The sequence below is a fragment of the Primulina huaijiensis genome, chromosome 6, assembly GCF_012295235.1.
Source record: "Primulina huaijiensis isolate GDHJ02 chromosome 6, ASM1229523v2, whole genome shotgun sequence".
Lineage (NCBI taxonomy): Eukaryota > Viridiplantae > Streptophyta > Magnoliopsida > Lamiales > Gesneriaceae > Primulina > Primulina huaijiensis.
Window position 1 is genome coordinate 8,290,578 of NC_133311.1, and position 26,967 is coordinate 8,317,544.

The following is a 26,967-nucleotide window of genomic DNA, read 5'->3' on the forward strand; positions in this document are numbered from 1 at the left end:
GAGTGACCCTCTCCTCATCGCGATGCTCTCTGTTCTCATCCCTAACTTCCCGGTTAATCAGACGTCTGGGAGGCATACTGTTCCAACAATTTACCCAACACGTAAACCCAATATCCATGAATATAATAACAATATCCTAAGATGCACGAAATTTAACTTAAAACATGGACATGCTGAAATCATGATTCAATACTAACTACATACATAATGCAAAATTTTAAAACTCACAGACTTGAGGTGTGACTTCGAGAGCTTCTTGCGACTGGCAGTAGGCATAACCCTTTACAAGAACACCGCTCTGATACTAATGTAACGCCCCAGATTCGACGACTGTCCTCACTGTACCAAGACGAGTCTTTCCTGCGTGCTTATGTCCTCACTCACACGCACCCTCGGAAACTTCCCAGGAGGTCACCCATCCCAGAATTGCCCCAAGTCAAGCACGCTTAACTTTAGAGTTCTTATGTGATGAGCTACCGAAAAGAAGATGCACCTTCGTGATATGAGTAGTACAAATCAAATCTTTTAAGCCCTCTTCAACTGTACAGTCCATTAAATTAAACAGTCTCAGAATCCCTCTCATTCTAGTGTGGGATCGGTTCATTCATGTTCCCTCCACCTAGAAGCCTGCCAGGAGCCGCTCATTTTCTGTGCAACTGATGGCACCGGCGATCACCCCCCGCCCTCTTCGGCCCCGGGCCTCACATACCCACCAGCTTCCGCTTGCTTCGTCCCCGAACCACACCGTACTATAAGAGGTCGGCTCTGATGCCAACTGTGACGTGCTGTACTTTTTCTACTTAAAATTTGCGGAAAAATTAAAAATTTTCTTAAATATAAACATCCATACGGTCGTCAACTCATCATTCATAAAATATCTTTGGAATTATCCATCACCAATAAAAATGTAGTTGAAAGAAAAGCTTGTTCAACACATCTCGCATCAAAACATAAATAAGAGTGAATTTAAACTTGCATAAAAATATTAAAAATGACGTGGGCGGTCCTCGGGTTTAGCCTCCCCTCTCAGTCCAAGCCTGCTCCTTGGTCGCCACCTCCTGTCTCCTCATAGACATCCTCACCTGCATCGATCAAGTCTAGTGAGTCTAAAGACTCAACATGTATAAACTAGAATAGCAAGTAATACATAATAAAACCACATGCAACTTTAAAATAGGACATACATACTTGAAACTTGAACTTGCAAAATGAACTTGAACATACGTACGTACATAATTAGACGTGCCGTCAACATAAACTTTCTTAACATGCTTGCATACTTGAACATACTTGAACATACATAACTTCATCATTTTTCGTAGAGATATGTTTCAAAGCAAGTGACCCATAACATAATTCGCCTGATCAGACTAAACCACAGTACTGGGATGACAGGGACGTATCTACTACCACATACATGAGATCTCCGTTCATAATTTAACGGGCTGATTGGTCCACGTTCATAATTTAACGCTTTCCAATCTCGATCTAAACCCGTTCATAATTTAACGGGCGGATTGGTCCCCGTTCATAATTTAACGCTTTCCAATCCTAAACATAACTTGGTCACAAGACAATTAGCATACCTCAAAAACTTGAAAATATTTTCTTTGCACGTCGAACATACTTACTTGGCGTTGAGGGATTCGTTGGACTTCGATCGGGGTCGTTGCTGCAACATACTAACGTGAATTCATAACTTAACGGGTGTAACTCAAACGTAACAATCAAGCTTACCCACGAGTTCATACATTTCCTTAGGACGTTCTAAAATTCTCGTGACTCGAGATTGTTACACATTGCACTAAACCAAGACATCAAACCTCAAAGCATACCATAATATTTCCCAAAACTCAAGTACACGGACCCCGTGCCCAGGTTCTGCTCCGGGTCCGTGTAGGTGCGGTGGAATGACTCGTGAAGAAAATGGAAGGCACGGACCCCGTGCTGCGGTCCGGGTGGGGGTCCGTGTACCTGCGCAAATTGGACATCAAAAGAAAACAAAGGCACGGACCCCGTGCCAGGGTCCATCCATGGGTCCGTGTACCTGCGGGACAAGCTAACATACGAAACTCCTGAACAGGTTTGCTTAACAGTCTAGACTCGATCGTACGGACCATGAATCGACACCACGAGGCCATCTTAGGATACTACATCAATGACTCAAACCCATACGATTGCCCCCAACGCAACCACATGTCCCAAATAACTCAATACTCCATAAACAAAACCTTTGACAGAAAATGGTTTACACGACTACTCGTTCTCCCAAGAGTCTAATGTTGTGAAACAACACCCCAATATACATCCCAACGTCATGCTAAATATACCTAGACGTAGCAACGATCATCCGTCGATCCCCAACGAAGCATGCAACCATTAAACTTCAAGAAAGCATCAACATCATAATTTTCTAAAAACGCAGTTTGAGTAGTCCCACGAAAAACATAATATCTCACTCAATTTTTGTCCAAAAATTTCGAATCATATATCAAATCGAAGATATCAAAAAGTTCTACATTTTTTGTGTTAAAAGGTTTCTCAAAATCTCGACGGAAAATTCGCAGTTTTAAGAAGAACAGTAAAAACGTGATTTAGATCAAAAAATTTTCCTTCAAAATCGATCCAATCAATTATCCGCTCAAACTATGAACATCATACATGAATTTTACGCATAAAATAACGCAACGCATAATATGACATGATCGACTTAACAAAAGAGAGATTATACGTGCCTTTCAGATGATAAACTTTACCGAAACGGCGATACCGAAGCGGGAAGGAAGCGAGGCTTGATCCCGGACGAACGTGGCGCGATTTTCTTGAAGAAAAATCAACGAAAGCTCGTTGAAAAATTCAGAGAGGGGCGGCTGCACCCTAGCTTTAGGAACCCTAAATTTGCTCTTCAAAAATAAAAAAAATAAAAGTGCAAGGGGGATGGGGTGTGTGTGTAGGCGTGAAAAAGTGTGTGTAAAAGTGTGTTTGTGTGCGTGAGTTGTGTAGTTAAATTAGGGGAAATTATTGCTTAATTAAATAATTTACAACTAATTAAAATACTAACACTCTTCAAACTATAATAAAATCCCTCAATTTAAAATAATTCGCACAAGTGTTAAATATTTAAAAGTTCTCATCATAAAAATCACCTAATCAATATATTAGGCTCTTAAAATACTAAAACTCTATAAATTATTTAAAATGCTTCGTCCTCAACTTAAAATAAAATACCACATTTTAAATTGCCAAAATCGTCACCGGTTTTTTCCTCGATCCCGCATCGAATAATCGCTTGAAACATGAAACTCGAAAAATATTTTAACGTGCATCATATAAACATAAATAATTTAAAATAATACTTTTAAATAAGTCATGCATGGCTAAAGCTCATTTTTTTAATTCGAATAAGTGATTTAACAATTTAAACAATGCATGGGATTTACGTGTATTGATTTTTTTTTTTTTTTGGGCTCTACATCAACAATCACCCAGATGGCATTAAATCCTCCAGTAGTCCTTGGAAGCCCTGTGACAAAATCCATAGTAATGTTCTCCCATTTCCACTCGAGAATAAGGAGTGGTCTCAGCTTCTCAATATCCCGCTTCATGCTTGGCCACCAATACAGAGTCTGTAAATCCTTATACATCTTCGTACTCTCTGGATGGATGGAGTACGGGGTGCTGTGGGCCTCGCTCAAGATGTCTGCTCGAAGAGAATCACTGTCAGGAACCCACAGGCGGTCCCTATATCTGATTATGTCGTCCACAACTGTATACAGTCTCTGGCCCTTAGTCTCGTCCCTCTGTCTCCACTTCTGTAATTGCTCGTTAGAAGTCTGCCCTGCCCGGATTCTGTCTCTCAGATTCGGATGTACTGTCAGAGTAGCAAGATTCGGGGCCTCGCCCCTGACATAAACTGCAAGCTCAAATCTCTGAATCTCAGCCTGCAGCGGTCTCTTCATTGAAAAATGAGCAATCACTGCGTGCTTCCTGCTCAAAGCGTCTGCAACCACATTAACTTACCCGGATAGTATCTAATGTTGCAATCAAAATCCTTCACCAGCTAAAGCCACCTCCTCTGTCGCATATTCACTTCTTTCTGTGTGAAGAAATATTTCAGGCTCTTATGGTTGGTAAATATCCTGCACTTCTCCCCATACAGATAATGTCTCCAGATCTTCAGGGCGAATACCACTGCTGCTAGTTGGAGGTCATTCGTCGGGTAGTTTTTCTCATGAACCTTCAGCTGTTTGGACGCGTAGGCTATCACTCTGTCCTACTGCTTTAGAACCGTGCCCAAACCAAGCTTCGATGCATCTGTATACACCACAAACTCTCCTTGCCCTGATGGCATAGCTAGAACTGGTTCAGTGGTCAAAGCCTACTTCAGTCTGTCAAAGCTCTCCTGGCACTCAGATCCCCAGATAAACTTAGCATTCTTCTTTGTCAGGGCGGTCATAGGCACCGCAATAGAAGAGAAACCCTGGATGAAACTTCCTGTAATAGCCTGTCAATCCCAAGAAATTACGGATCTCTATCACGCTCTTAGGAACTGGCCAATCTCTGATTGCCTCTACTTTGCTGGGGTCAACATCTATGCCATAATGAGATACATTGTGGCCCAAGAATGCCACCCTGTCAAGCTAGAACTCACATTTGCTGAACTTGACATACAGTCATATGTCCTGTAGAGTCTGCAGTACTGTCCTCTGGTGCTGACTGTGCTCATCTCTGCTATTTTAGTAGATCAGGCTATTATCAATGAAAACTATGACGAACTGATCCAAGTATGGCTAAAACATGCGATTCATGAGATCCATGAAGATCGCTGGCGCGTTCGTCAGGCCGAAGGGCATCACCATAAACTCATAGTGCCCGTAACGCGTCCGGAAGGCTGTCTTATGCACATCAGACTCCTTCACTCTCAGCTGGTAGTATCCGGACCGAAGGTCTATCTTGGAGAACACTGATGCTCCCTGAAGCTGATCAAACAAATCCTCGATCCTCGGCAACAAATACTTATTCTTAACTGTGACTCTGTTCAGTTCTCTGTAGTCAATACACAGTCGCATGCTGCCATCCTTCTTTTTGACAAAAAAAATTGGTGCGCCCCAAGGAGAAAAACTCGGGCAAATGAAACCCTTATCCAACAGATCCTGAATCTGATCTTTGAGCTCCTTCATCTCTGTAGGTGCTAACCAGTAGGGTGCTTTAGATATCGGCACTGTCCCTGGCATGAGCTCAGTCGAAAAGTCCACCTCTCTGTCTGGTGGGATGCCTTAAACATCATTAGGGAAAACATCGGAGAACTCCCTAACCACATCAACGTCCTCTAGCCTCTGCTCGACTGGCTCAGACACTGACACGATGCTGGCCAAAAACGCCTGGCCAAAAACGATTCGGATATAAACGAATGTGTAGCCCCTGAATCTAGCAATGCATGTGTGGCTACACCTGCAATATATATCCTCCCTACGGCCAAACATACCATCAAATCTAATAGAGTCGAACTTAAGGAATTTCTTATCGGAAATTAACCCAAAATCCTCGAAAGACTAATGCATTAACCAAAACATGATTCCCAAAATTTTGAAATAAATCCCCAGAAAAATCGCAAATTGAAACTTAGCCCTTCAAAGTTCGAAAGTTGCGATATGACCCATAAAATCATTGGTTGATAAAATGGCAGCCCCTGTCAAACTTGCGGATAAACTCCGCCACAGATAAGTCCCCCTATCAGATACTGATGAACTCCCTTGTCAGGCGGCCCCTGGAGTCAGCTGGGAAATACTTCCCGAAGAACATCTCCCTGAACCTGGCCCAAGTGAGAGTAGCCACATCCACTGCATGTGCAGCTCCCTCTCACCAAAAAGACGCCTCATCCCTCAGCAAATAAATTGCGCACTTGGCCCGGTCGACATCCCTCATCTGTAGGTACTCAAAATGTAACTCTAGAGACCTAATGTAGAACTCATAAATTAGACTACGTATAAGCCATGCATAATTCTAGTATTTAAATTAAAATGATTTTATTGCATGATTATTTAAATTTTTTTCTTTAAATTTATTTATTTAGTTCATGCAGTAGTTTAATTACTACTTTTTCAGTTAAATAAGAGAGGCCGAACTGGAGTTGGAGTAAAGAGATAAATTTTAATATTTGGAAAACATTCTTAGAATTTATTTAAGATAAATAATAAGTTAATTTATTGTAAAAGAAAGTTTAGAGAATTAATTAATTAATTAGAGATAAGTAGTAAATAAATTCTTTTAGGTTCAATAATTTAATTAAAAGCCTAAAATAAAATATGTGACCAATTGAGACAAGTTAATCTAGGCTTATTTTATTTAAGAAATTGTAACTTAACATGGTAGTAATTTAATTTAAAGAATTATCCTTGCATGCAAGATAATGGTATTCTTTAATTAATTAATTTATTCACTAAAATATTTAATGGGTAGATCAAACTCTAAAGAATTAAAATACAAGATTTAAGAAATATTTCCCCTCCATTTTTATTTAAAATTTCGGCCACCCCTATGTGATTTAATTAATTTGTCAACTCTCATTTTTTTTTATCTTTCACTTGGTCCTTTCCTTATCCAATTTTTGGGAGATAAATCTCTCAACTTTAATCCTCAATAATTAAACAATTAAGCAATATTCTCCCTTATTTTGCAAGCTCAAAATCGGCCCTCCTTTAATTTTGAAAGATTATTTTTAGTTGGACAATTTATTTCTTAATTATCTTTCCCTAATCTTTTTCTTGTTAATTAATTCCCACACTTTAAATCCTTCACAAATATTAATCTAAGCAATTTTCCTACTCATTTAACTAGATAAAAATCGGTCATCCCTTATTTCAAAAGATTATAATTAGTTAGACAACTCATTCTTTATTATCTTTGCTTAATCTTTTCCTAGATAGAGATTTTCCCCACCTTTTAAATCACCATCAAATAATTAACTAAGCCATATTTCTCCATTGTTCCTAGACCTAATCATCGAACAAGTGCACTCTAAATATCCTTCAAATCTTTGATATCAAACCATCTAAAAAAGTCTAGGATTTAGCAAGATTTATTTTACCATTTAATCTCCCACCGATCTTGCAATTTCCATTCATTTTCTCCTAACCATTTTTCCCGCTCCTCATCACCAAAATTCAGAGAAAATTCAGTGTAAAAATCGTGAGAAAAATTCGAGAGAAACTAGAGTAAAACAAGAGAGAAAGTGAGAAAAGTGAAGCACTCCGTCTCCTCCGCACCGCGTCGTCGTTTCGTTTGTTTTTCGTTCAAAACAAACCAAGGCATGTTTATATTTTCATTCACTCCTCAATCAAGTCACATACTGAAATTTTTACATCACATATGCATGATTTTAATCACCCAAAAACCGAATAGCAGCTCCTTTCGAAAATTATGTACAATAATTTTTATGGTTCATGTGCGCCTTCACGGTTTGCTGGTTTTTGGTGTTTCAGGTGGTTGGCTCGTGTCCAGGCTCCCAAGGCTACACCTAGACACGTACTAGGGTGTTTCAAGATCATGTTGGTCCATTAGTTCAAGCCCCATGCATGCTGGAATTGAGAAAATACAGCAACTCTTCCATGGAGTCATTTTTGAGTCTCGGGTTGCATGACTTTTGGTCTAAGGCAAGTGTTCTGAACTTGGCTGCCCTAGGGCCTGTAGCCATGGTTAGAACCCTTCCTTGGCATGTCTAGGACGTGACCAAGATGCCCTTTCATGGCTTGCTTCACGTCCCAATCGGTTTTCAAACATAAAACAAGAACAGTCCCTTCGACCCCTTTTTAAATTCTGCACATGTCCCTTTCGGTTTTGGTGGTTTGGGGTGGACCTTGGTTGGCCTCTGGCCCTTAGCCCTGGTTCACACCACAACCATTGATGTCTAGATCATGCCATGGTCAATCAATGGCCACTTGAACGGTCCATGACAGCAAGAACGATTGCAACTCCCCACGCGCGCAGGTTGGGCTCTCGGGTGGGAATGTTCGGTTGATTCATGGGCTGGGTTGGATTGTGGCTGGCCTAGGGCCCTTAGCCATGGTTCAAACCATTCTTTAGGACGTTGGTAAGAGGTTATGGTCGGTGGTTCGAGCCCCAATGGCCATTAGCCTCGCAAACGACGCAAGGAAACACTTACACAGCTGCTGTAATTTCTGGACAGCAAGTTGTGCTGCGGTTCAGAGGTGCATTTCGGGTTCTTGGTTGGCTTTTAGTCTATGGCCATGGACTGGAAAGTACCTCATCAAGTTGGAAAGGTCATGTTTTTGGCCGTTTGTGATTCGGATCATTTTAGAGGTCGTACGAGAATTTACGGTGCAATGTGCCAAAATGACTCTCGAAAGAGCATTTCACGTTTTTGGCCTCCATTCACTAAATTTCGAGTACTGTAAATTTAGGAGCATTATTTCATCATTTTTAAGAGTATTTTAATCATGACTAAACGTTGGTTCGGTGTTGGTTCGGGTTGGCTCGGAGTCATGATTAAATACTAAGTCAGTGGGCGTAATTGTCTCGTTTTTGGATTCAATTACAAAGTTTGGTCAAGTAAATCATTTGCATATTTTTCATGACATAATTAGGTCGCAGCGAGCCTGGGAATGATCCAACCCTTATGGTAAAATTTATACAGGATATTTAATTTTTGTATTTAATAATATTACGTGCAAAAATGTAAAATATTCATTTTGAGATTTATGTGATATTTCTTGGGGCCACTTCGCTGTTATTATTACTTCATCCGGTGGTCACTTACCGGTTCAGTTCAGTTCATCTCGGTGGCTACTTACCGGTCCCACCCAGTATACTGTGGCATTATTCTGATCAGACGTACATTATTTCACCCGGTCGTGAGTTACCGATCAGTTCAGTTCAGTGCAGTTCAAGGGGCCACTTGCGTATAACATAATCTCAACAGAAAATTATTATACGTTATTTTATGACAGGGCTCTACGGAGCAAACATTTCACTTACTACTTTCAGTTCAGTTCAGTTCAGTTATGCACGCAATATTATTTATTCATGATGCGATTTCAGTTCAGTGATGCACACATTACAATTAATCATGACATGATATTTTCCTCCGCATGCGATTTTTTTATTATTACTTGTTATTTGCGATATATGCATGCTGAGTCTTTAGGCTCACTAGACTTGATTGTTGTAGGTACTGATAATGTTGGGACCGAGGGCGGGAACCAATGAGCTAGCTTGGGTCGGCAGTAGTGGAACCCGAGGACCTCATTTTCAGCATTTACTATTTTTAGGCTCAAACATTTTTCTCGTTGTTGGATTATTTTAAATTATTATTTTGCAAGCAAACATTTACTTCCGCTGCTATTTTGAACATCAAAATTTATTTTATCAGTTTATTTATGAAGGAGGCATTTTAATTAATGAAAAAGAAATTTTTAAATTTTTCCGCAAATTTTCAAGCACGAATTTAGATGCTTCTTTAGGTGGTATCAGAGCAATGGTTCTGTAAAGGGTTGCACTACTCTGACCTCGAGAAGCTCACAAAGTCACGTCTTCGGTCTGTAAGTTTTACATTCATGCATTTTATTTAAAGCTGGAATTACTTTAACTGCATGTTCTCATGAAGTATTTTTACGTTCAGATTTTAATTGTTCAGTATTTATTTACATTTTAATAAATTATGGAATTATGCATGTTGGTTACGTATGGGTTATATGTATGGAACAGTATGCCTCCTAGACGCCTTGTTGAGCGAGTGAGAGACGACGAGCCTCGTCTTTAGGACAGGGAGGATCAGAGGCAAGAGAGGCATGGACCTCCACCCCCTCCACCTGATATGAACGCCCAGATGCTGGCTGGGATGACGCAGTTCTTCGCTCAGTTTGCGGGGAACAATGTCGATGGAGCAGCTAGGCCGACAGGGGCCGAAGCTATTTATGAGAGATTCATGAAGATGCGTCCTAAGGAGTTTTCAGGGACGACGGACCCCATGATTGCCGAGGGCTGGATCAAGTCCCTCGAGGTTATCTTCGAGTTTATGGAGCTTGGAGATGCAGACAGAGTTCGTTGTGCCACCTACTTATTCGGAGGAGATTCCCACTTATGGTAGGAAGGAGCATCAGTAGCCCTGAACTTGGCTACATTGAGTTGGGCACGCTTTATGGAGGTATTTTACTCCAAGTATTTTAATGAGGAAGTGCGCACCATGTTGACCACGGAATTCATGAGCCTGAGGCAGGAAGATCTGACTGTTACGGAGTTCATCCGTAAGTTTGAGAGGGGTTGTCATTTTGTGCCCCTGATCACGAATGATGCTAAAGCGAAGTTGATGCATTCCTTGGTGGGTCTACGGCCGATCTTGCGCCGTGATGTTAGGGTGTCTGACCCTACTACTTATGAGGTCGCTGTCTCCAGAGCTCTAGCTGCAGAGCAGGATCAGAGTAATATCGAGTGAGACCCCCAGGGCAAGCGCCCAGTCCAGGTACCACACCGCCCTCCTCCTCAGCAGCAGAATAAGAGGCCTTTCCATGGCCCGCCCAGAAACAGAGGCCACCTGCCGCAGTAGCAGCAGCGGGGACGTGCAGTCCCTAAGCCTATTGAGCATCCGATCTGTCCCAAGTACACACGCCGCCATGCTGGAGTATGTATGTATGGCTCAGGGAAGTGTTACAAGTGTGGTAGCACAGACCACATACTACCGCAGTGCCCTCAGAGGAGCCTGCGTACCCAAGGCAGGGTATTTGCTCTCCATGCAGCGGAGACGAACATGGAGACCATGCTTATGACAGGTACCTTTAAGCTTTAAATTTATATTTGGGATTTAATGTTTTGGGTGAGATTTTGAACCTAGTATTGCGATAAGATTGCATGCTCTACTCAGTATTATTTTTTTGGGAATTTAAGTTAGAAGAACTTTGGCCTATGCATGTCTATAAGCTTAGCTCTTGTGATTATTGGGTTCAGCATAGTGTTCTAACCTTTCACGGAGAATTTTCATAGCTGGCTCAGCTACAAAAGCCTTGATAGATTCAGGGGCTACTCACTCATTTATTTATGAGCTCTTTGCGAATTTTCTCAAAGTCAAGACCGTTGGGCTAGATGTAGCCTACTCAGTGGTACTACCTTCGGGAGAGGAGATGGCAGCCACCAATGTGATCCGAGACATAGATCTGGAGCTTCATGGCAACCTTGTTTATGCGGATCTGATTGTCTTGCCGATGTCAGAGTTCGACATCATATTAGGCATGGATTGGCTATTGCGGAACAGAGTGTTGATAGACTTCCAGCGGAGATCTGTTCTAGTCCGACCGCCTGTGATGACACAGTTCTTATTTGAGCCGGACAGGTACTTTCCCTTACCTCGCATTATTCCTTATGTCCAGGCTAGGAAGCTCATGCATAGAGGGTGTCGAGCGTTTTTAGTAACTTTTATATCTGTCCCCGAGACACCCAGTCAGTCAGCCGCAGATGTTCCGATTGTTAGATATTTCTTAGACGTTTTTCCTGAGGACGTCTCTGGTATGCCACCTGAGAGAGAGGTGAAGTTTTCTGTTGAACTTATGCCAGGTACGGTACCGATCTCAAAAGCACCGTACCGACTAGCGCCGACAGAGATGGCAGAGCTGAAGAAGCAGATTCAGGAACTTCTCGACAAGGAGTCCATTCGACCTAGTTTCTCACCATGGGACGCGCCAGTATTGTTTGTAGAGAAGAAGGATAGATCCATGAGACTATGTATTGACTACCGGGAGTTGAACAGGGTGACAGTGAAGAACAAGTACCCACTGCCGCAGATTGAGGATCTATTTGATCAATTGCATGGAGCTTCGGTATTCTCCAAGATTGATCTGCGTTCCGGTTACCACCAGTTGAGGGTGAAAGACGCTGATGTTTCCAAGACTGCCTTCAGGACTTGTTATGGCCACTAAGAGTTCCTTGTGATGCCGTTCGTTTTGACGAATGCGCCAGCGATCTTCATGGATCTCATGAATCGCGTATTTCAGCCGTATCTTGATCAGTTTGTGATAGTGTTCATAGACGACATTCTCGTCTACTCGAAGAATCAAGAGGATCATAGCATACATCTGACCATAGTGTTGTAGACCTTACAGAAGCATAAATTATTCGCAAACCGTTCAGTAAATGCGAATTCTGGTTAGAGAAGGTGGCGTTCTTAGGCCACATTGTTTCTAGCAGTGGTATTAAGGTAGACCCAACGAAAGTTGCAGCAGTCAGAGACTGGGTTGTGCCGCAGAATGCATCTGAGATCCGCAGTTTTCTTGGCCTAGCAGGATATTACCGGAAGTTCTTTCAGGGATTTTCTTCCATCGCAGTTCTTCTCACATCTTTGACAAAGAAGAATGTGAAATTTGTGTGGAGCGATGAGTGTCAGAAGAGCTTCGATACTTTGAAGCAAGCTCTTATCTCAGCACCAGTTTTGGCCATGCCGTCAAGGCCCGGTGAGTTTGTTCTGTATACCGACCCTTCAAAGCTCGGTTTAGGCGCAGTATTGATGCAGCATGGGAAGTTGATAGCGTATGCTTCTCGACAGTTGAAAACTCATGAGAAGAACTACCCTACCAATGATCTAGAGTTGGCAGCCGTAGTATTTGCCTTGAAGATTTGGAAGCATTATTTATACGGAGAGACGTGCCAGATCTTTACCGACCATAAGAGCCTCAAGTACTTCTTTACGCAGAAAGAGATGAATATGCGTCAGAGGCGTTGGTTGGAGCTTGTGAAAGACTATGATTGTGACATTAGCTACCACCCGGGTAAAGCTAATGTAGTTGCGGATGCACTGAGCAGAAAAGTCGCAGCGATGGCTCATCTGACGGTTCAGAGACCTCTTCAGTCTGAGATGCAGAGGTTTGATCTAGAGGCATATCCTCGAGGTAGAGTTCCCCGTCTATCTACCTTGACTATTCAGTCCTCTCTCCTAGACCGTATTCGCAGTGGTCAGTCAGCAGATGAGCAGTTGGCAAAGTGGAAGCAGAGAGATGAGGCCAAGGGCAGTGGCTTGTATTCAGTTAGTGACGGTATTGTGAGATACCGAGACAGGATATGGGTTCCTAGCAGAGGACCATATGTCACCGTACTCTATTCACCCTTGGAGTACGAAGATGTACAAAGATCTGCAGTTATTATATTGGTGGCCAGGAATGAAGAAGGACATCAGACGCTTTGTATCCGAGTGTCTAACTTGTCAGTTAGTGAAGGCAGAGCATCAGAGGCCAGCAGGTTTGCTCAAGCCTCTTCCTATTCCCGAGTGGAAGTGGGAGAATATTACCATGGACTTTGTTACCGGTTTACCGAAGTTAGTCAGAGGATCAAATGCTATCTGGGTGATTGTTGATCGTCTTAACAAATCAGCGCACTTCTTGCCTATTAAGACGACTTTCACCATGGTTCAGTATGCAGAGTTGTATATCCGGGAGATAGTCCGACTTCATGGTATTCCAGTTTCTATCGTATCTGACAGAGACCCCAGATTTACTTCCTCATTTTGGAAGAGTTTGCATTCGACGATGGGTATGAAATTGTGGTTTAGCACAGCTTTCCATCCTCAGACAGATGGGCAGTCAGAGCGAGTTATTCAGATATTGGAGGATCTTCTCCGTGCTTGTGTTATTTATTTTTCAGGGACTTGGGAGTCGAACTTGCCATTAGTGGAGTTCACCTATAACAACAGCTTTCAGTCGTCTATAGGAATGGCTCCGTATGAAGCATTGTATGGTCGCAAGTATAGATCTCCTGTTCATTGGGCTGAGGTAGGAGAGAGAGCAGAGTTGGGTCCTGAGATTATTCAGCAGACTGTCAATGTAGTAGCCCAGATCCCTGACAGGATGAGGACTGCTCAGAGTCGACAGATTCATTGGACCATTTGAGATCCTTGACAGAGTTGGGACGCTAGCTTATCGTGTTGCTCTTCCGCCGAATCTGGCCGGAGTACACAATGTGTTCCACGTCTCTATGCTAAGGAAGTATATGGCAAATCCTTCGCATGTCCTGAACTTTGAGCCGTTGCAGCTTACTCTGAACTTGTCTTATGAGGAGAGACCAGTGCAGATCCTAGACAGACAGGAGAAGAAGCTTCGGAACAAGCTGGTTAAGCGAGTTAAAGTCAAATCGCTTAACCATTCAGAGGAGGAAGCTACGTGGGAGTCTGAGCCAGAGATGAGGAGTCAGTATCCGAAACTATTCGGTGAGTGCTAATTTCGAGGACGAAATTTCTTTTAAGGGAGGAAGGATTGTAGAACCCGTAAATTAGACCACATATAAGCCATGCATAATTCTAGTATTTAAATTAAAATGATTTTATTGCATGAGTATTTAAATTCTTTTCTTTAAATTTATTTATTTAGTTCATGCAGTAGTTTAATTACTACCTTTTCAGTTAAATAAGAGAGGCCGGACTGGAGTTGGAGTAAAGAGATAAATTTTAATATCTGGAAAACATTCTTAGAATTTATTTAAGGTAAATAATAAGTTAATTTATTGTAAAAGAAATTTTAGGGAATTAATTAATTAATTAGAGATAAGTAGTAAATAAATTCTTATAGGTTCAATAATTTAATTAAAAGCCTAAAATAAAATATGTGACCAATTGAGACAAGTTAATCTAGGCTTATTTTATTTAAGAAATTTTAACTTAACATGGTAGTAATTTAATTTAAAAAATTATCCTTGCATGCAAGGTAATGGTATTCCTTAATTAATTTATTTATTCACTAAAATATTTAATGGGTAGAGCAAACTCTAAAGAATTAAAATACAAGATTTAAGAAATATTTCCCCTCCATTTTTATTTAAAATTTTGGCCACCCCTATGTGATTTAATTAATTTGTCAACTCTCCATTTTTTTATCTTTGACTTGGTCCTTTCCTTATCCAATTTTTGAGAGATAAATCTCTCAACTTTAATCCTCAATAATTAAACAATTAAACAATATTCTCCCTTATTTTGCAAGCTCAAAATCGGCCTTACTTTAATTTTGAAAGATTATTTTTAGTTGGACAATTTATTTTTTAATTATCTTTCCCTAATCCTTTTTTGTTAATTAATTCCCTCACTTTAAATCCTTCACAAATATTAATCTAAGCAATTTTCCTACTCATTTAACTAGATAAAAATCGATCATCCCTTATTTCAAAAGATTTTAATTAATTGGACAACTCATTCTTTATTATCTTTCCTTACTCTTTTTTTAGATAGATATTTTCCCCACCTTTTAAATCACCATCAAATAATTAACTAAGCCATATTTCTCCATTGTTCCTAGACCTAATCATCGACCAAGTGCACTCTAAATATCCTTCAAATCTTTGATATCAAACCATCTAACAAATTCTAGGATTTAGCAAGATTTATTTTACCATTTAATCTCCCACCTATCTTGAAATTTCCATTCATTTTCTCCTAACCATTTTTCCCTCTCCTCATCACCAAAATTCAGAGAAAATTCAGTGTAAAAATCGTGAGAAAAATTATAGAGAAACTAGAGTAAAACAAGAGAGAAAGTGAGAAAAGTGAAGCACTCCGTCTCCTCCGCGCCGCGTCGTCGTTTTGTTTGTTTTTCGTTCAAAACAAACCAAGGCATGTTTATATTTTCATTCACTCCTCAATCAAGTCATATACTGAAATTTTTACATCACATATGCATGGTTTTAATCACCCAAAAATCGAAAATTATAGCAGCTCCTTTCGAAAATTATGTACAGAAATTTTTATGGTTCATGTGCGCCTTCACGGTTTGCTGGTTTTTGGTGTTTCAGGTGGTTGGCTCGCGTCCAGGCTCCCAAGGCTGCACCTAGACACGTACTAGGGTGTGTCANATCCCAAGGCTGCACCTAGACACGTACTAGGGTGTGTCAAGACCATTTTGGTCCATTAGTTCAAGCCCCATGCATGCTGGCATTGAGAAAATACAGCAACTCTTCCATGGAGTCATTTTTGAGTCTCGGGTTGCACGACTTTTGGTCTAAGGCAAGTGTTCTAAATTTGGCTGCCCTAGGGGCTGTAGCCATTGTTAGAACCCTTCCTTGGCATGTCTAGTACGTGACCAAGATGCCCTTTTATGGCTTGGTTCACGTCCCAATCGATTTTCAAACATAAAACAAGAACAGCCCCTTCGACCCCTTTTTAAATTCTGCACATGTCCCTTTCGGTTTTGGTGGTTTGGGGTGGACCTTGGTTGGCCTCTGGCCCTTAGCCCTGGTTCACGCCACAACCCTTGATGTCTAGATCATGCCATGGTCAATCAATGGCCACTGGAACGGTCCATGACATCAAGAACGATTGCAACTCCCACGCGCACAGGTTGGGCTCTCGGGTGGGAATGTTCGGTTGATTCATGGGGTGGGTTGGATTGTGGTTTTCCTAGGGCCCTTAGCCATGGTTCAAACCATTCCTTAGGACGTTGCTAAGAGGTTATGGTCGGTGGTTTGAGGCCCAATGGCCATTAGCCTCGCAAACGATGCAAGGAAATGCTTACACAGCTGCTGTAATTTCTGGACAGCAAGTTGTGCTACGGTTCAGAGGTGCATTTCGGGTTCTTGGTTGGCTTTTAGCCTATGGACATGGAATGAACAGTACCTCATCAAGTTGGGAAGGTCATGTTTTTGGCCGTTTGTGATTCAGATCATTTTAGAGGTCGTACGAGAATTTACGGTGCAATGTGCCAAAGTGACTCTCGAAAGAGCGTTTCACGTTTTTGGCCTCCATTCACTAAATTTCGAGTACTGTATATTTAGGAGCATTATTTCATCATTTTTAAGAGTATTTTAATCATGACTAAAAGTTGGTTCGGTGTTGGTTCGGGTTGGCTCGGAGTCATGATTAAATACTAAGTTAGTGGGCATAATTGTCTCGTTTTTGGATTCAATTACAAAGTTTGGTCAAGTAAATCATTTGCATATTTTTCATGACATAATTAGGTCGCAGCGAGCCTGGGAATGGTCAAACCCTTATGGTAAAATTTATACAGGATATTTAATTTTTGTATTTAATTATATTACGTGCAAAAATGTAAAATATTCATTTTGAGATTTATGTGATATTTCTTGGGACCACTTCGCTGTTATTATTACTTCACCCGGTGGTCACTTACCGGTTCAGTTCAATTCATCCCGGTGGCTACTTACCGGTCCCACCCAGTATACTGTGGCATTAGTCTAATCTGACGTACATTATTTCACCCGGTCGTCAGTTACCGGTCAGTTCAGTTCAGTGCAGTTCAGGGGGCCACTTGCGTATAACATAATCTCAACATAAAATTATTACACGTTATTTTATGACAGGGCTCTACGGAGCAAACATTTCACTTACTACTTTCATTTCAGTTCAGTTCAGTTATGCACGTAATATTAATTGTTCATGATGCGATTTCAGTTCAGTGATGCACGCATTACAATTAATCATGACATGATATTTTCCTCCGCATGCGATTTTATTATTATTACTTGTTATTTGCGATATATGCATCCTGAGTCTTTAGACTCACTGGACTTGATTTTTGTAGGTACTGATAATGTCGGGACCGAGGGCGAGAACCAGTGAGCTAGCTTGGGTCGGCAGTAGTGAACCCGAGGACCTTATTTTTAGCATTTACTATTTTTAGGCTCAAACATTTTTCTCGTTGTTGGATTATTTTAAATTATTATTTTGCAAACAAACATTTACTTCCGCTGCTATTTTGAACATCAAACTTTATTTTATCAGTTTATTTATGAAGGCGGCATTTTAATTAATGAAAAAGAAAATTTTTAAATTTTTTCCCAAATTTTCAAACACGAATTTGAAGGCCTCTACACCTAATACATCCCTCTGCCACGAATGGATCGGTGGTACTCCCGAACTCCTTCAGGTTAAGCCGACGGAACTTCTCATAAACATCAATCTGGAGCCGGGGTACTTTCTGGCCTAGCTGGGCCTGCTCCATCAGTCTAGCTATCCCTTCAAGTACTCAGGTGACTGGGTCTCCTAGCGGTGCTGGTGGAGGTCCTTTGCCTTCTTCAGGAATCTCACCCTGTCTATCTGTCCTGGGAGCACGTTTGGGAGGCATATCTGAATACTGTCAAATTTAAAATGTAACCCTTCATGCAATTAATCTAGTTTTTAAAACAGTAAATAGTTAAATCGGAAAATCTGTTAAACAAGTAAAGAAAAGCATCATAAAGCGTAAATCATATTAACATGTAGGTGATAACAGTAAATCAGTTAAAACATTTAGATCATAAAAGCTTACAGACTTGAAGTTTGAAGACTAAGCGGCAGAAGCTGGCGGTGGCACAACCATATACAGGACCCTTGCTCTGATACCAACTGTGACGTCTACTCATTTTAAAATTGCGGAATTAATTTTATTTTATTTAAAAGCTCACATTTTCGAACTAACAATTAAAATAATCGTGATTATTTGATAGTGAAAATAGTGCAGTTTAAATTAATCAAAACTCATCCAAAATCATACGTAAACATCAATGAATAAAAATCTTAAATCATCAACGTTTGAAAATGTTTATCTCCTCTCAAAACTCGTAAATCATAACGCGGAAAACATGCGGTCCTCAGGTCGTGTCACTGCACCAGGTCTGCCTACTCAGAGTTCGGCACCTCCAGTTCCCTCATCATCAAGCTCACCTGCATCACACATACCTAGTGAGTCTAAAGACTCAACACACCTGTACCAAGAATGACAAGTACATATACATGACACACAACAGTGAAAAATATCATACTCAACATATCTTTCATGAACTTAAAAACATAACATAAACATATCGTGTAAAATCGTAACGTTTCAAAGCATGTCTCATCATGTCATCATATCAGCTCTATTCGATGGATCCATCTACGGATAACCACGGTACCGGACGGCGGGGACATCAACAACTGCATTACCCATCCACTGAGCCTTTGCCTCAGCTCATCATATCTCATGTCATCTCATACATATACATCGTCAGTCACAACCAATTCTCATCCTTCAAAACGTGTCATCATATTCACCACTTAAATAAAAGCATGATTATACACATTTTTTCCCTTTAAACCAAGCATGCAATGTATTTATCATAATTTCATAAAAATCATAAACGTGATGCATAAACATCTAAAACATGATAAAATGTACTCAAGGCGCTGCAAGGACCAAAATATCACTCCGGGTGCAAAATGACCATTTAGCCCCTAGAAACCTAAAATTACCGTTTACCCCTGGACCACTAAAATTTGACCCGAAGCTTACCGAACTCCTTAAAAAGTCCCAAAACATATTTACAAACATTCCTAGACATGAACTCAAGCCCAATATAAAACTTAACCGATTCGTTTTAAAACTTGGACCGGGGTCCCGGTTTTAACACGAATCGACTCGAAACTTAACCAAATTTTCCCCAACTTGAATCACCACTTAAGAACATCCAGGTAGACTTAAAACTCACTGATTCGGACAACCCAAAGTTATCCCACCTACGCTGCACTTTTTTGAAAAATCCAACACCCATTCCAAAAACCCCATTCGCTCAACTCGGCCCTAGCTATCTAGCCACTCCAACCAGCCTCGAACCAACCCACTAAGGACCAAGACCAGACCTTAATGGACCTACTAGACCCATGGACCCAGCCCCATGCATACTGGAAATCGCGATCACGTGCTAACACGCCAAGAACACCAACCCGCGGCCACTACTCCTAACTCACGATCGATCTGTCCCAGGGGTGGCACCAGCAGCACTCAAGCCTTCCTCAGCCATGGCTCAAACCACACATGGTCTGGTCCAGGCCTTGGTTGGACCCCTGCACCATCAGCCCCGACCCCGCGCACACTACCTTCCCCAACACTTTAGCCACCTAGCATTCCCCTCTCGGTCCTCAACCTATTCTTGTCCTCCATCAGTTCCAACTTAGTGACAGTGTCCCTCACACCCTACAGCAACACCACAAGGCATACCCCTTGCAAACACATCAAGAAAACCGTGAGTAGCAATCATGTAAATGCAAGAATACATGTTAAAACCGAGAGCCTTTAATGCTAAGGGTTGGATTGAAATATTTAATGCACAAACGCATACACAGCAGTACTATCGAACGTGAATGATGCAAAAACAAAGTTACAAAGCGTGCCTGAAAGATATAAACACGAGGAGATCGAAGAACAAGTGCCGGGAGAATTTTTTTTGAAAGAATTCACTTGGCCGAAGCCTCCTTGGGGTTGCTGCTGGAAAAACCAAGGATAAAAATTCTGAATAGAGGGGTGTCGGCTGGTGGGGGAGGAGTGTTTAGGTTTAGGGTTAATTAGGTGCTAATTAAATAGATAACAAATAAGTTAATGGGTCCTAAATTGTTAATTAAAAGTTTAAAAAGGAGTTTTAAGCCCAATAACCTTAAAATTAAGCCCATTAAGTCCAAACACGATCCCAAAAAATATTTGTTTTGGGTAAGTTCTTGAAAATATTAGCCGAACCCTCAAAAGATAAAATTTACATACCGCTGAAAATATGCTCTAGTGAGTAAAAATACCCAACAAAGCCCATTTCTTGAAAAATACCTTTAAAACATCTTATATTAATTGATAAAAATTAATCATGCAGATAAAAAAATTTTCCTGATAATTTCTCGGTCTCCGTTCTTAATTCGAGCGCGAAATGCATCTAGAAACCTTAATGCATGAACTTTTAAAATTTCAATAAATAAATCATATCATGCACTAATTATGCATAAATGCACAAAAATAATTTAAACACATAATTAAATAAATCCCTAGATTGCATGCATTCAAGTTACGTGAATTAAATTCCTGGACCTTACAACTATTGTTTTAATTATTATTTAAAGTACAAATCACCCCCGAGGCGTGCACCCCCTTGAAGAAACCGGCCGCACGCACACGGGTGAGAGTCTTAGGGTTTGTGGACTCTTCCGTCTCTTGCTGGCACCAAGTCCAGCCTTCCATGGACCCTCGTAGCCTCTAAACCAAGCCACACACAGGACTTGGCTGAGCCCCATAGCGGTTCCTCCCTAGCCGAACCCTGGAAGCCAAATCACTCCATGAAACCCTAGCCTGATCCCCTAGCTATGCACCGTCCCTCTAGATCTTGTCCAGCCATTGTCTCGTGCCTAAACAACACTTTTTCCATCCCTTAAACATCTTATGTTAGCAGTGTACCCATTGGAAATCATAACGCGTTCATATACGCATAAAATCATCAAAACTTTGGAAATAATCGTCAAAACGTTAAGAGATTTGTACTCAAATATTGTTAATGCTAAAAAACATAAAACATACATAATATGATTTGAATGGTGCATCAAATGTTTAAAAGCATGCATTTGCATTAAAAATGCTCGAATATACGACCGTTGGCGTGGGTTGCGAAGGGAGACGAATGGGTGACGAACGACCTTGAATTTTTCTCTCAAAATCTCAAAATTTTGAGGGTATTGTGTGTGCAAGTGGTGCGGCTGCTAAGGGACTCAAGAACCCAAGCTTTGATATTTAAGATTTTCGAAAATTTGGTGTCTAATGGGTTAGGGTTTTGGGCTTGTTGTTTAGGAATAATGAGCCCCACTAATCTTAGGTAAATTAGGCTCATTAAGGCCTATTTAATTGTAAAATAAAAGTTTACAAAATTTGTTTTCAAAAATAATAATTTTTGGGTCTTTAAAAGTCCTTCGTTTCACCAAAACCGGCCGTCCGGATAAAATCGATCTCGTCTAGTAAAATAATTAGGGCTCCAGCATTTTTAGAAAATTTTAATTATATTTAATCATATTATTAAGCCACAAAATATTTATCAAAAAATATTTTATCTTGGTCTTTCCCGGTCTACTTTCCTCAGCATATTATCGAACATTCGGATAAAATCTTTAATTTTCATGAAATCATGTAATTACACCTTCAATCATATACTATGTATCATTTAAGGATTTTAAAATCAATTAAATGAAGCAATTAAGCAATTCAAATCGTTTGCATGCATTCGGTTTACGTGTGTTGACTTTAATACGTTACAATTCCTCCCTCTCTTAAATAAAATTTCATCCTTGAAATTAAGGCTTACCGAATAATTCGGGGTAACGACTCCTCATCTCTGACTCGGTCTCCCAAGTAGCTTCTTCCTCCGAGTAATTTAGTCATTTTACCTTGACCATCTCTATCACCTTGTTACACAGCCTTCTCTCTTGTTTACCCAAGATTTGAGTAGGCATTTCCTCATACGACAGGTTTGGCGTAAGTTGCAGTGGCTCAAAGTTCAGTACATGTGAAGGGTTTGACATGTACTTGCGGAGCATCGATAAGTGGAAGACATTGTGAACTGCTGTGAGATTAGGTGGCAACATTACTCAATATGCTAATGCTCCCACTCTTTCGAGTATCTAGAATGGTCCGATGAACCTCAAACTAAATTTGCCTTCTTTGACAAATCTCATAACACCTTTTATAGGTGCTATCTTTATAAATATGTGATCACCGACTGCAAACTCGAGATCTCGTCTTCTTTTGTCCGCGTAGTTCTTCTATCGACTCTGAGTAGTTTTCATTCTGTATCGGATCTTGGCGACAATTTGTGCGGTTTGCTGAACTATCTCGGGTCCCGTCGTAGCTCTTTCTCCTACCTCGTCCCAACGGATATGCAACCTACATTTCTTTCCATAGAGTGCCTCGTATTGAGCCATTCCTATAGATGACTGATAACTGTTGTTGTAAGTGAACTCCACTAGAGCTAGCTTCAGTTCCCAACTCCCTTGGAAATCGATCACGCAGGCTCGGAGCATATCCTCTAAAATTTGTATGACTCTCTCAGATTGACCGTCTGTCTGAGTATGAAATGCGGTGCTGAATAGTAGTTTGGTTCCCAAGGCCGCATGTAAACTCTTCCAGAATGATGAAGTGAATCGTGTGTTTCTGTCCGACGCTATAGAGACGAGAATTCCATGCAGTCTGACTATCTCTCGAATATATAGCTCCGCATATTGTGTCATAGAAAAAGTCGTCTTTATTGGTAGGAAATGTGCTGACTTAGTAAGGCGGTCCACTATTACTCAAATGGAGTTGAATTCTTTCACCATCTTTGGCAATCCTACCACGATCTCCATAGTAATGTTCTCCCACTTCCACTCGGGAATGGGAAGTGGTCGGAGCATTACCGCTGGTCTTTGATGATCTGCCTTTATTGGTTGACACGTCAAGCATTCGGATACGAAGTCCATAATATCTTGTTTCATTCCCGGCCACCAGCATAAAAGTTGCAAGTCCTTGTACATTTCTGTACTTCTGGGATGATAGAATAAGGGGTACTGTGGGCTTCAGTCATAATATCAACTCTAAGTGAATCTCCACGATGAACCCATAGTCGACCTCGATATTTGACAATTCCATCGTCGACTGAATATAACATGATGGCTTTTGATCCATCTCGTTATCTCCATTTCTGCAGTTGCTCATCATTAAACTGCCCGGCTCGAATTCTATCTCATAGAGTAGGTTGTACCGTCAAAGTAGCGAGATTAGGGGCCTTTCCCCTAGCATAAAATTCAAGATCAAACCTACTGGATTTCAGTTTGTAGAGGTTTCTGCACTGACAAATAGGCCAAGACTGACCATTTTCTACTCAAAGCGTCTGTCACTACATTAGCTTTGTCAAGATGATAGTTAATGTCACAGTGGTAGTCCTTTACAAGTTCTAGCCATCTTCTTTGGCTCATGTTCGCTCTTTTTGGGTGAAGAAATACTTGAGACTTTTATGGTCTGTAAAGATATTGCATTTCTCATCATGTAAGTAGTGTCTCCATATTTTTAGCTCGAATACGATTGCTGCAAGCTCAAGGTCATGCGTAGGATAATTTTTCTCGTGGGTTTTCAACTGTCTAAACACATATGCTATGACTCGATCATATTGCATGAGAATTGCACCTAGTCCAAGTTTCGAAGCGTCGATAAATAACACATAATCCCCTTGTTCTGTCGGCATAGCTAGAACAGGCGCGGTAGTGAGTGATTGCTTCAACTTATCAAAGCTATTTTGACATTCCAATCCCCATACAAATTTCTCATTCTTCTTCATCAAAGATGTCAAGGGTACTACAATGTTCGAAAAACCCTTGATGAACTTGTGATAGTAGCCAGCTAAACCAAAGAAATTGCGGATTTTCGTTACACTTTTAGGCACTGGCCACTCTTTAACTGACTCGACCTTAGATGGGCCGACTTCTATTCCTTCTCTCGTAACAATGTGGCCTAAGAATGCCACCCTCTCTAGCCAAAACTCGCATTTACTGAACTTTGAATATAATTTCCGATCTCGTAAAACTTGCATGGACATCTTCAGGTGCTGGTCATGCTCCTCTCGACTCTTGGAATAAATCAAAATATCATCAACGAAGACAATAATAAATTGATCGAGGTACGGCTGAAATACACGATTCATGAGATCCATGAAGATCTTCGGAGATTAGTCAGTCCAAAAGGCATCATTAAAAACTTATAATGCCCATAACGCGTTCTAAAAGTCATTTTATGCACATCCTTCTATTTTACTCTCAGCTGGAGATATTCTGACCGAAGATCTATCTTTGAAAATACCGATGCTCCTTGTAGTTGATCAAAAAAATCCTCGATTCGGGGTAATGAATATTTATTCTTCAATGTCACCCTATTCAGCTCCCTATAATTGATACATAGTCTCATAGCCCCATCTTTTTTCTTCACAAACAGCACTAGCATGCCCCAAGGAGAGAAACTAGGGCGAATAAATCCCTTTGTCTAGAAGCTCTTGAATTTGGTCCTTTAATTATTTCATTTCAACAGGTGTTAGGTGGTATGGTGCTTTAGAGATCGGCACAGTACCAGACATCAACTCAATAGGGAATTCAACCTCTCTCTCGGGCGGGATGCCAGAAACATCGTTAGGGAACACATCCAGAAAGTCCTTGACAACTTCCACATCTTCAATTGATCGAATGTCAGTGCCGGGTATGGATATAATACTGGAAAGAAAACCTTGATAGCCTCTCCGGATAATCTTCTTCGCACGAATGCATGAAATAATGTACGGCATTTGATTGTCCTGCGCCACCTCAAAGGTGAATGCTTTCCCATTGGGCGGTCTAATAGATCCTGACCTCCGCTGAAAATCGATAATAGCTCCATTCAATGTTAGCAAATCCATGCCCAAAATAATATCGAACTCGGGCATTGGCAATACAATAAGGTCTGCTCGAATGACATTCTTCTGCAATTTAATCTCCAGATACTTCACCATGCTTGTAGAGACCATGTAAAGGCCTAAAAATCCGTATTTGAAAATTTGCGGAAAAATTAAAGATTTTCTTTTTAAAGTAATTAAAATGCCTCATTCACAAATAATCTGATAATTCAAGTTTTAATGTTCAGAATAGCAGCGGAAGAAATTATCGTTCGCAAAATAACAAGTTAAAGTAATCCAACAACTGATAAAAATTTTTGAGCGATAACAATAATAAATGCTGTAAAGTGAGGTCCTCGGGTTCCACTACTGCCGACTCGAGCTGGCTCACTGATCCCCGCCCTCGGTCTCGACATCATCAGTACCTACAACAGTCAAGTCTAGTGAGCCTAAAGACTCAGCATGCATGTATCGTAAATAACAAGTAAATAAATAATAAAGTCGCATGCAAGTGAAAATTTCCTACAATGAGGTGTAACGTAAAATATCATTTCAATGGTAATTATAGTACGTGCATAACNATTACCGGTCCGGTCGCCAGTTACCGGTCAGCTCAGTTCAGGGACCACTTGCGTAGACCATAATCTCACCGGAAAATTATTACAAGTTATTTCATTGCAGGGCTCCAAGGAGCAAATATTTTCACTATGATATTTTCAGTTTAGTTATGCACGTACTATAATTACCATTGAAATGATATTTTACGTTACACCTCATTGTAGGAAATTTTCACTTGCATGCGACTTTATTATTTATTTACTTGTTATTTACGATACATGCATGCTGAGTCTTTAGGCTCACTAGACTTGACTGTTGTAGGTACTGATGATGTCGAGACCGAGGGCGGGNAGGCATAAAAATCTTAAACGTGATGCATGAACATTTAAAATATTATGATTTGTGCTCAGGGCGCTGCTAGGACTAAAATCTCACCCCGGGTGCAAAATTACCATTTTGCCCTTGGAAACCCGAAAATCATCGTGTCAACCCTGGACCTCTAAAATTTACCCGAAACTTACCAAACTCCTTAAAATGTCCCAAAACATTAATAATAGCATTCCTAGACGTAAATTAGATCCCAAAACCAAACTTAATCGATTCGTTTTAAAACTTGGACCGGGGGCCCGATTTTTACCCGAATCGACTCGAAATTTAACCCAATTTTTTTTTTCCAACTTTTTATATTATCTTACCAACACTTAAAGCTACTAAAACCTTGTAACCAATCCTCTAGACACACGGCTAAATTTTTCCCAGACGGTCCTCTGCCTCTCGGCCCCCTTTTCTATCTCACCTTACAACACATGGCCCCCATTTCATAAACCATTCGGTCCCCTCTAATTCTACCATCTGTCCATCCATTAAATTTCCTTCTTATGACCATAAAGGACCTCCTAAACTAAGCCAAATCTAAGTGGAATATTGCTGTACGATTCTTACGTATGAAACATTCGAACCTCTCCTCCAAGAACACTACTCGACCTCCCAATCCACAAAGCATGCGGACGACTCATCGATGGTCCTAGCGGTGGTGGCCCCTTCCAGGACCATGACTCAGACCCACCAGGGTCTGGTCTTGGCCTCGGTTCAGCCCTCACACCAACCGTTCCATCCCCAGCCCAACCACAGCCTCTACCAAACGAACTAAGCCATACTCCCTCGATCTCGCCTCCTACAGCAGCACCGATCGGTTTCACTCCAAAGATTCCATTATGATATGACCCTTAGCCTCTGTATAGCCCTGAGCCGCAGCCCTTTGCACCC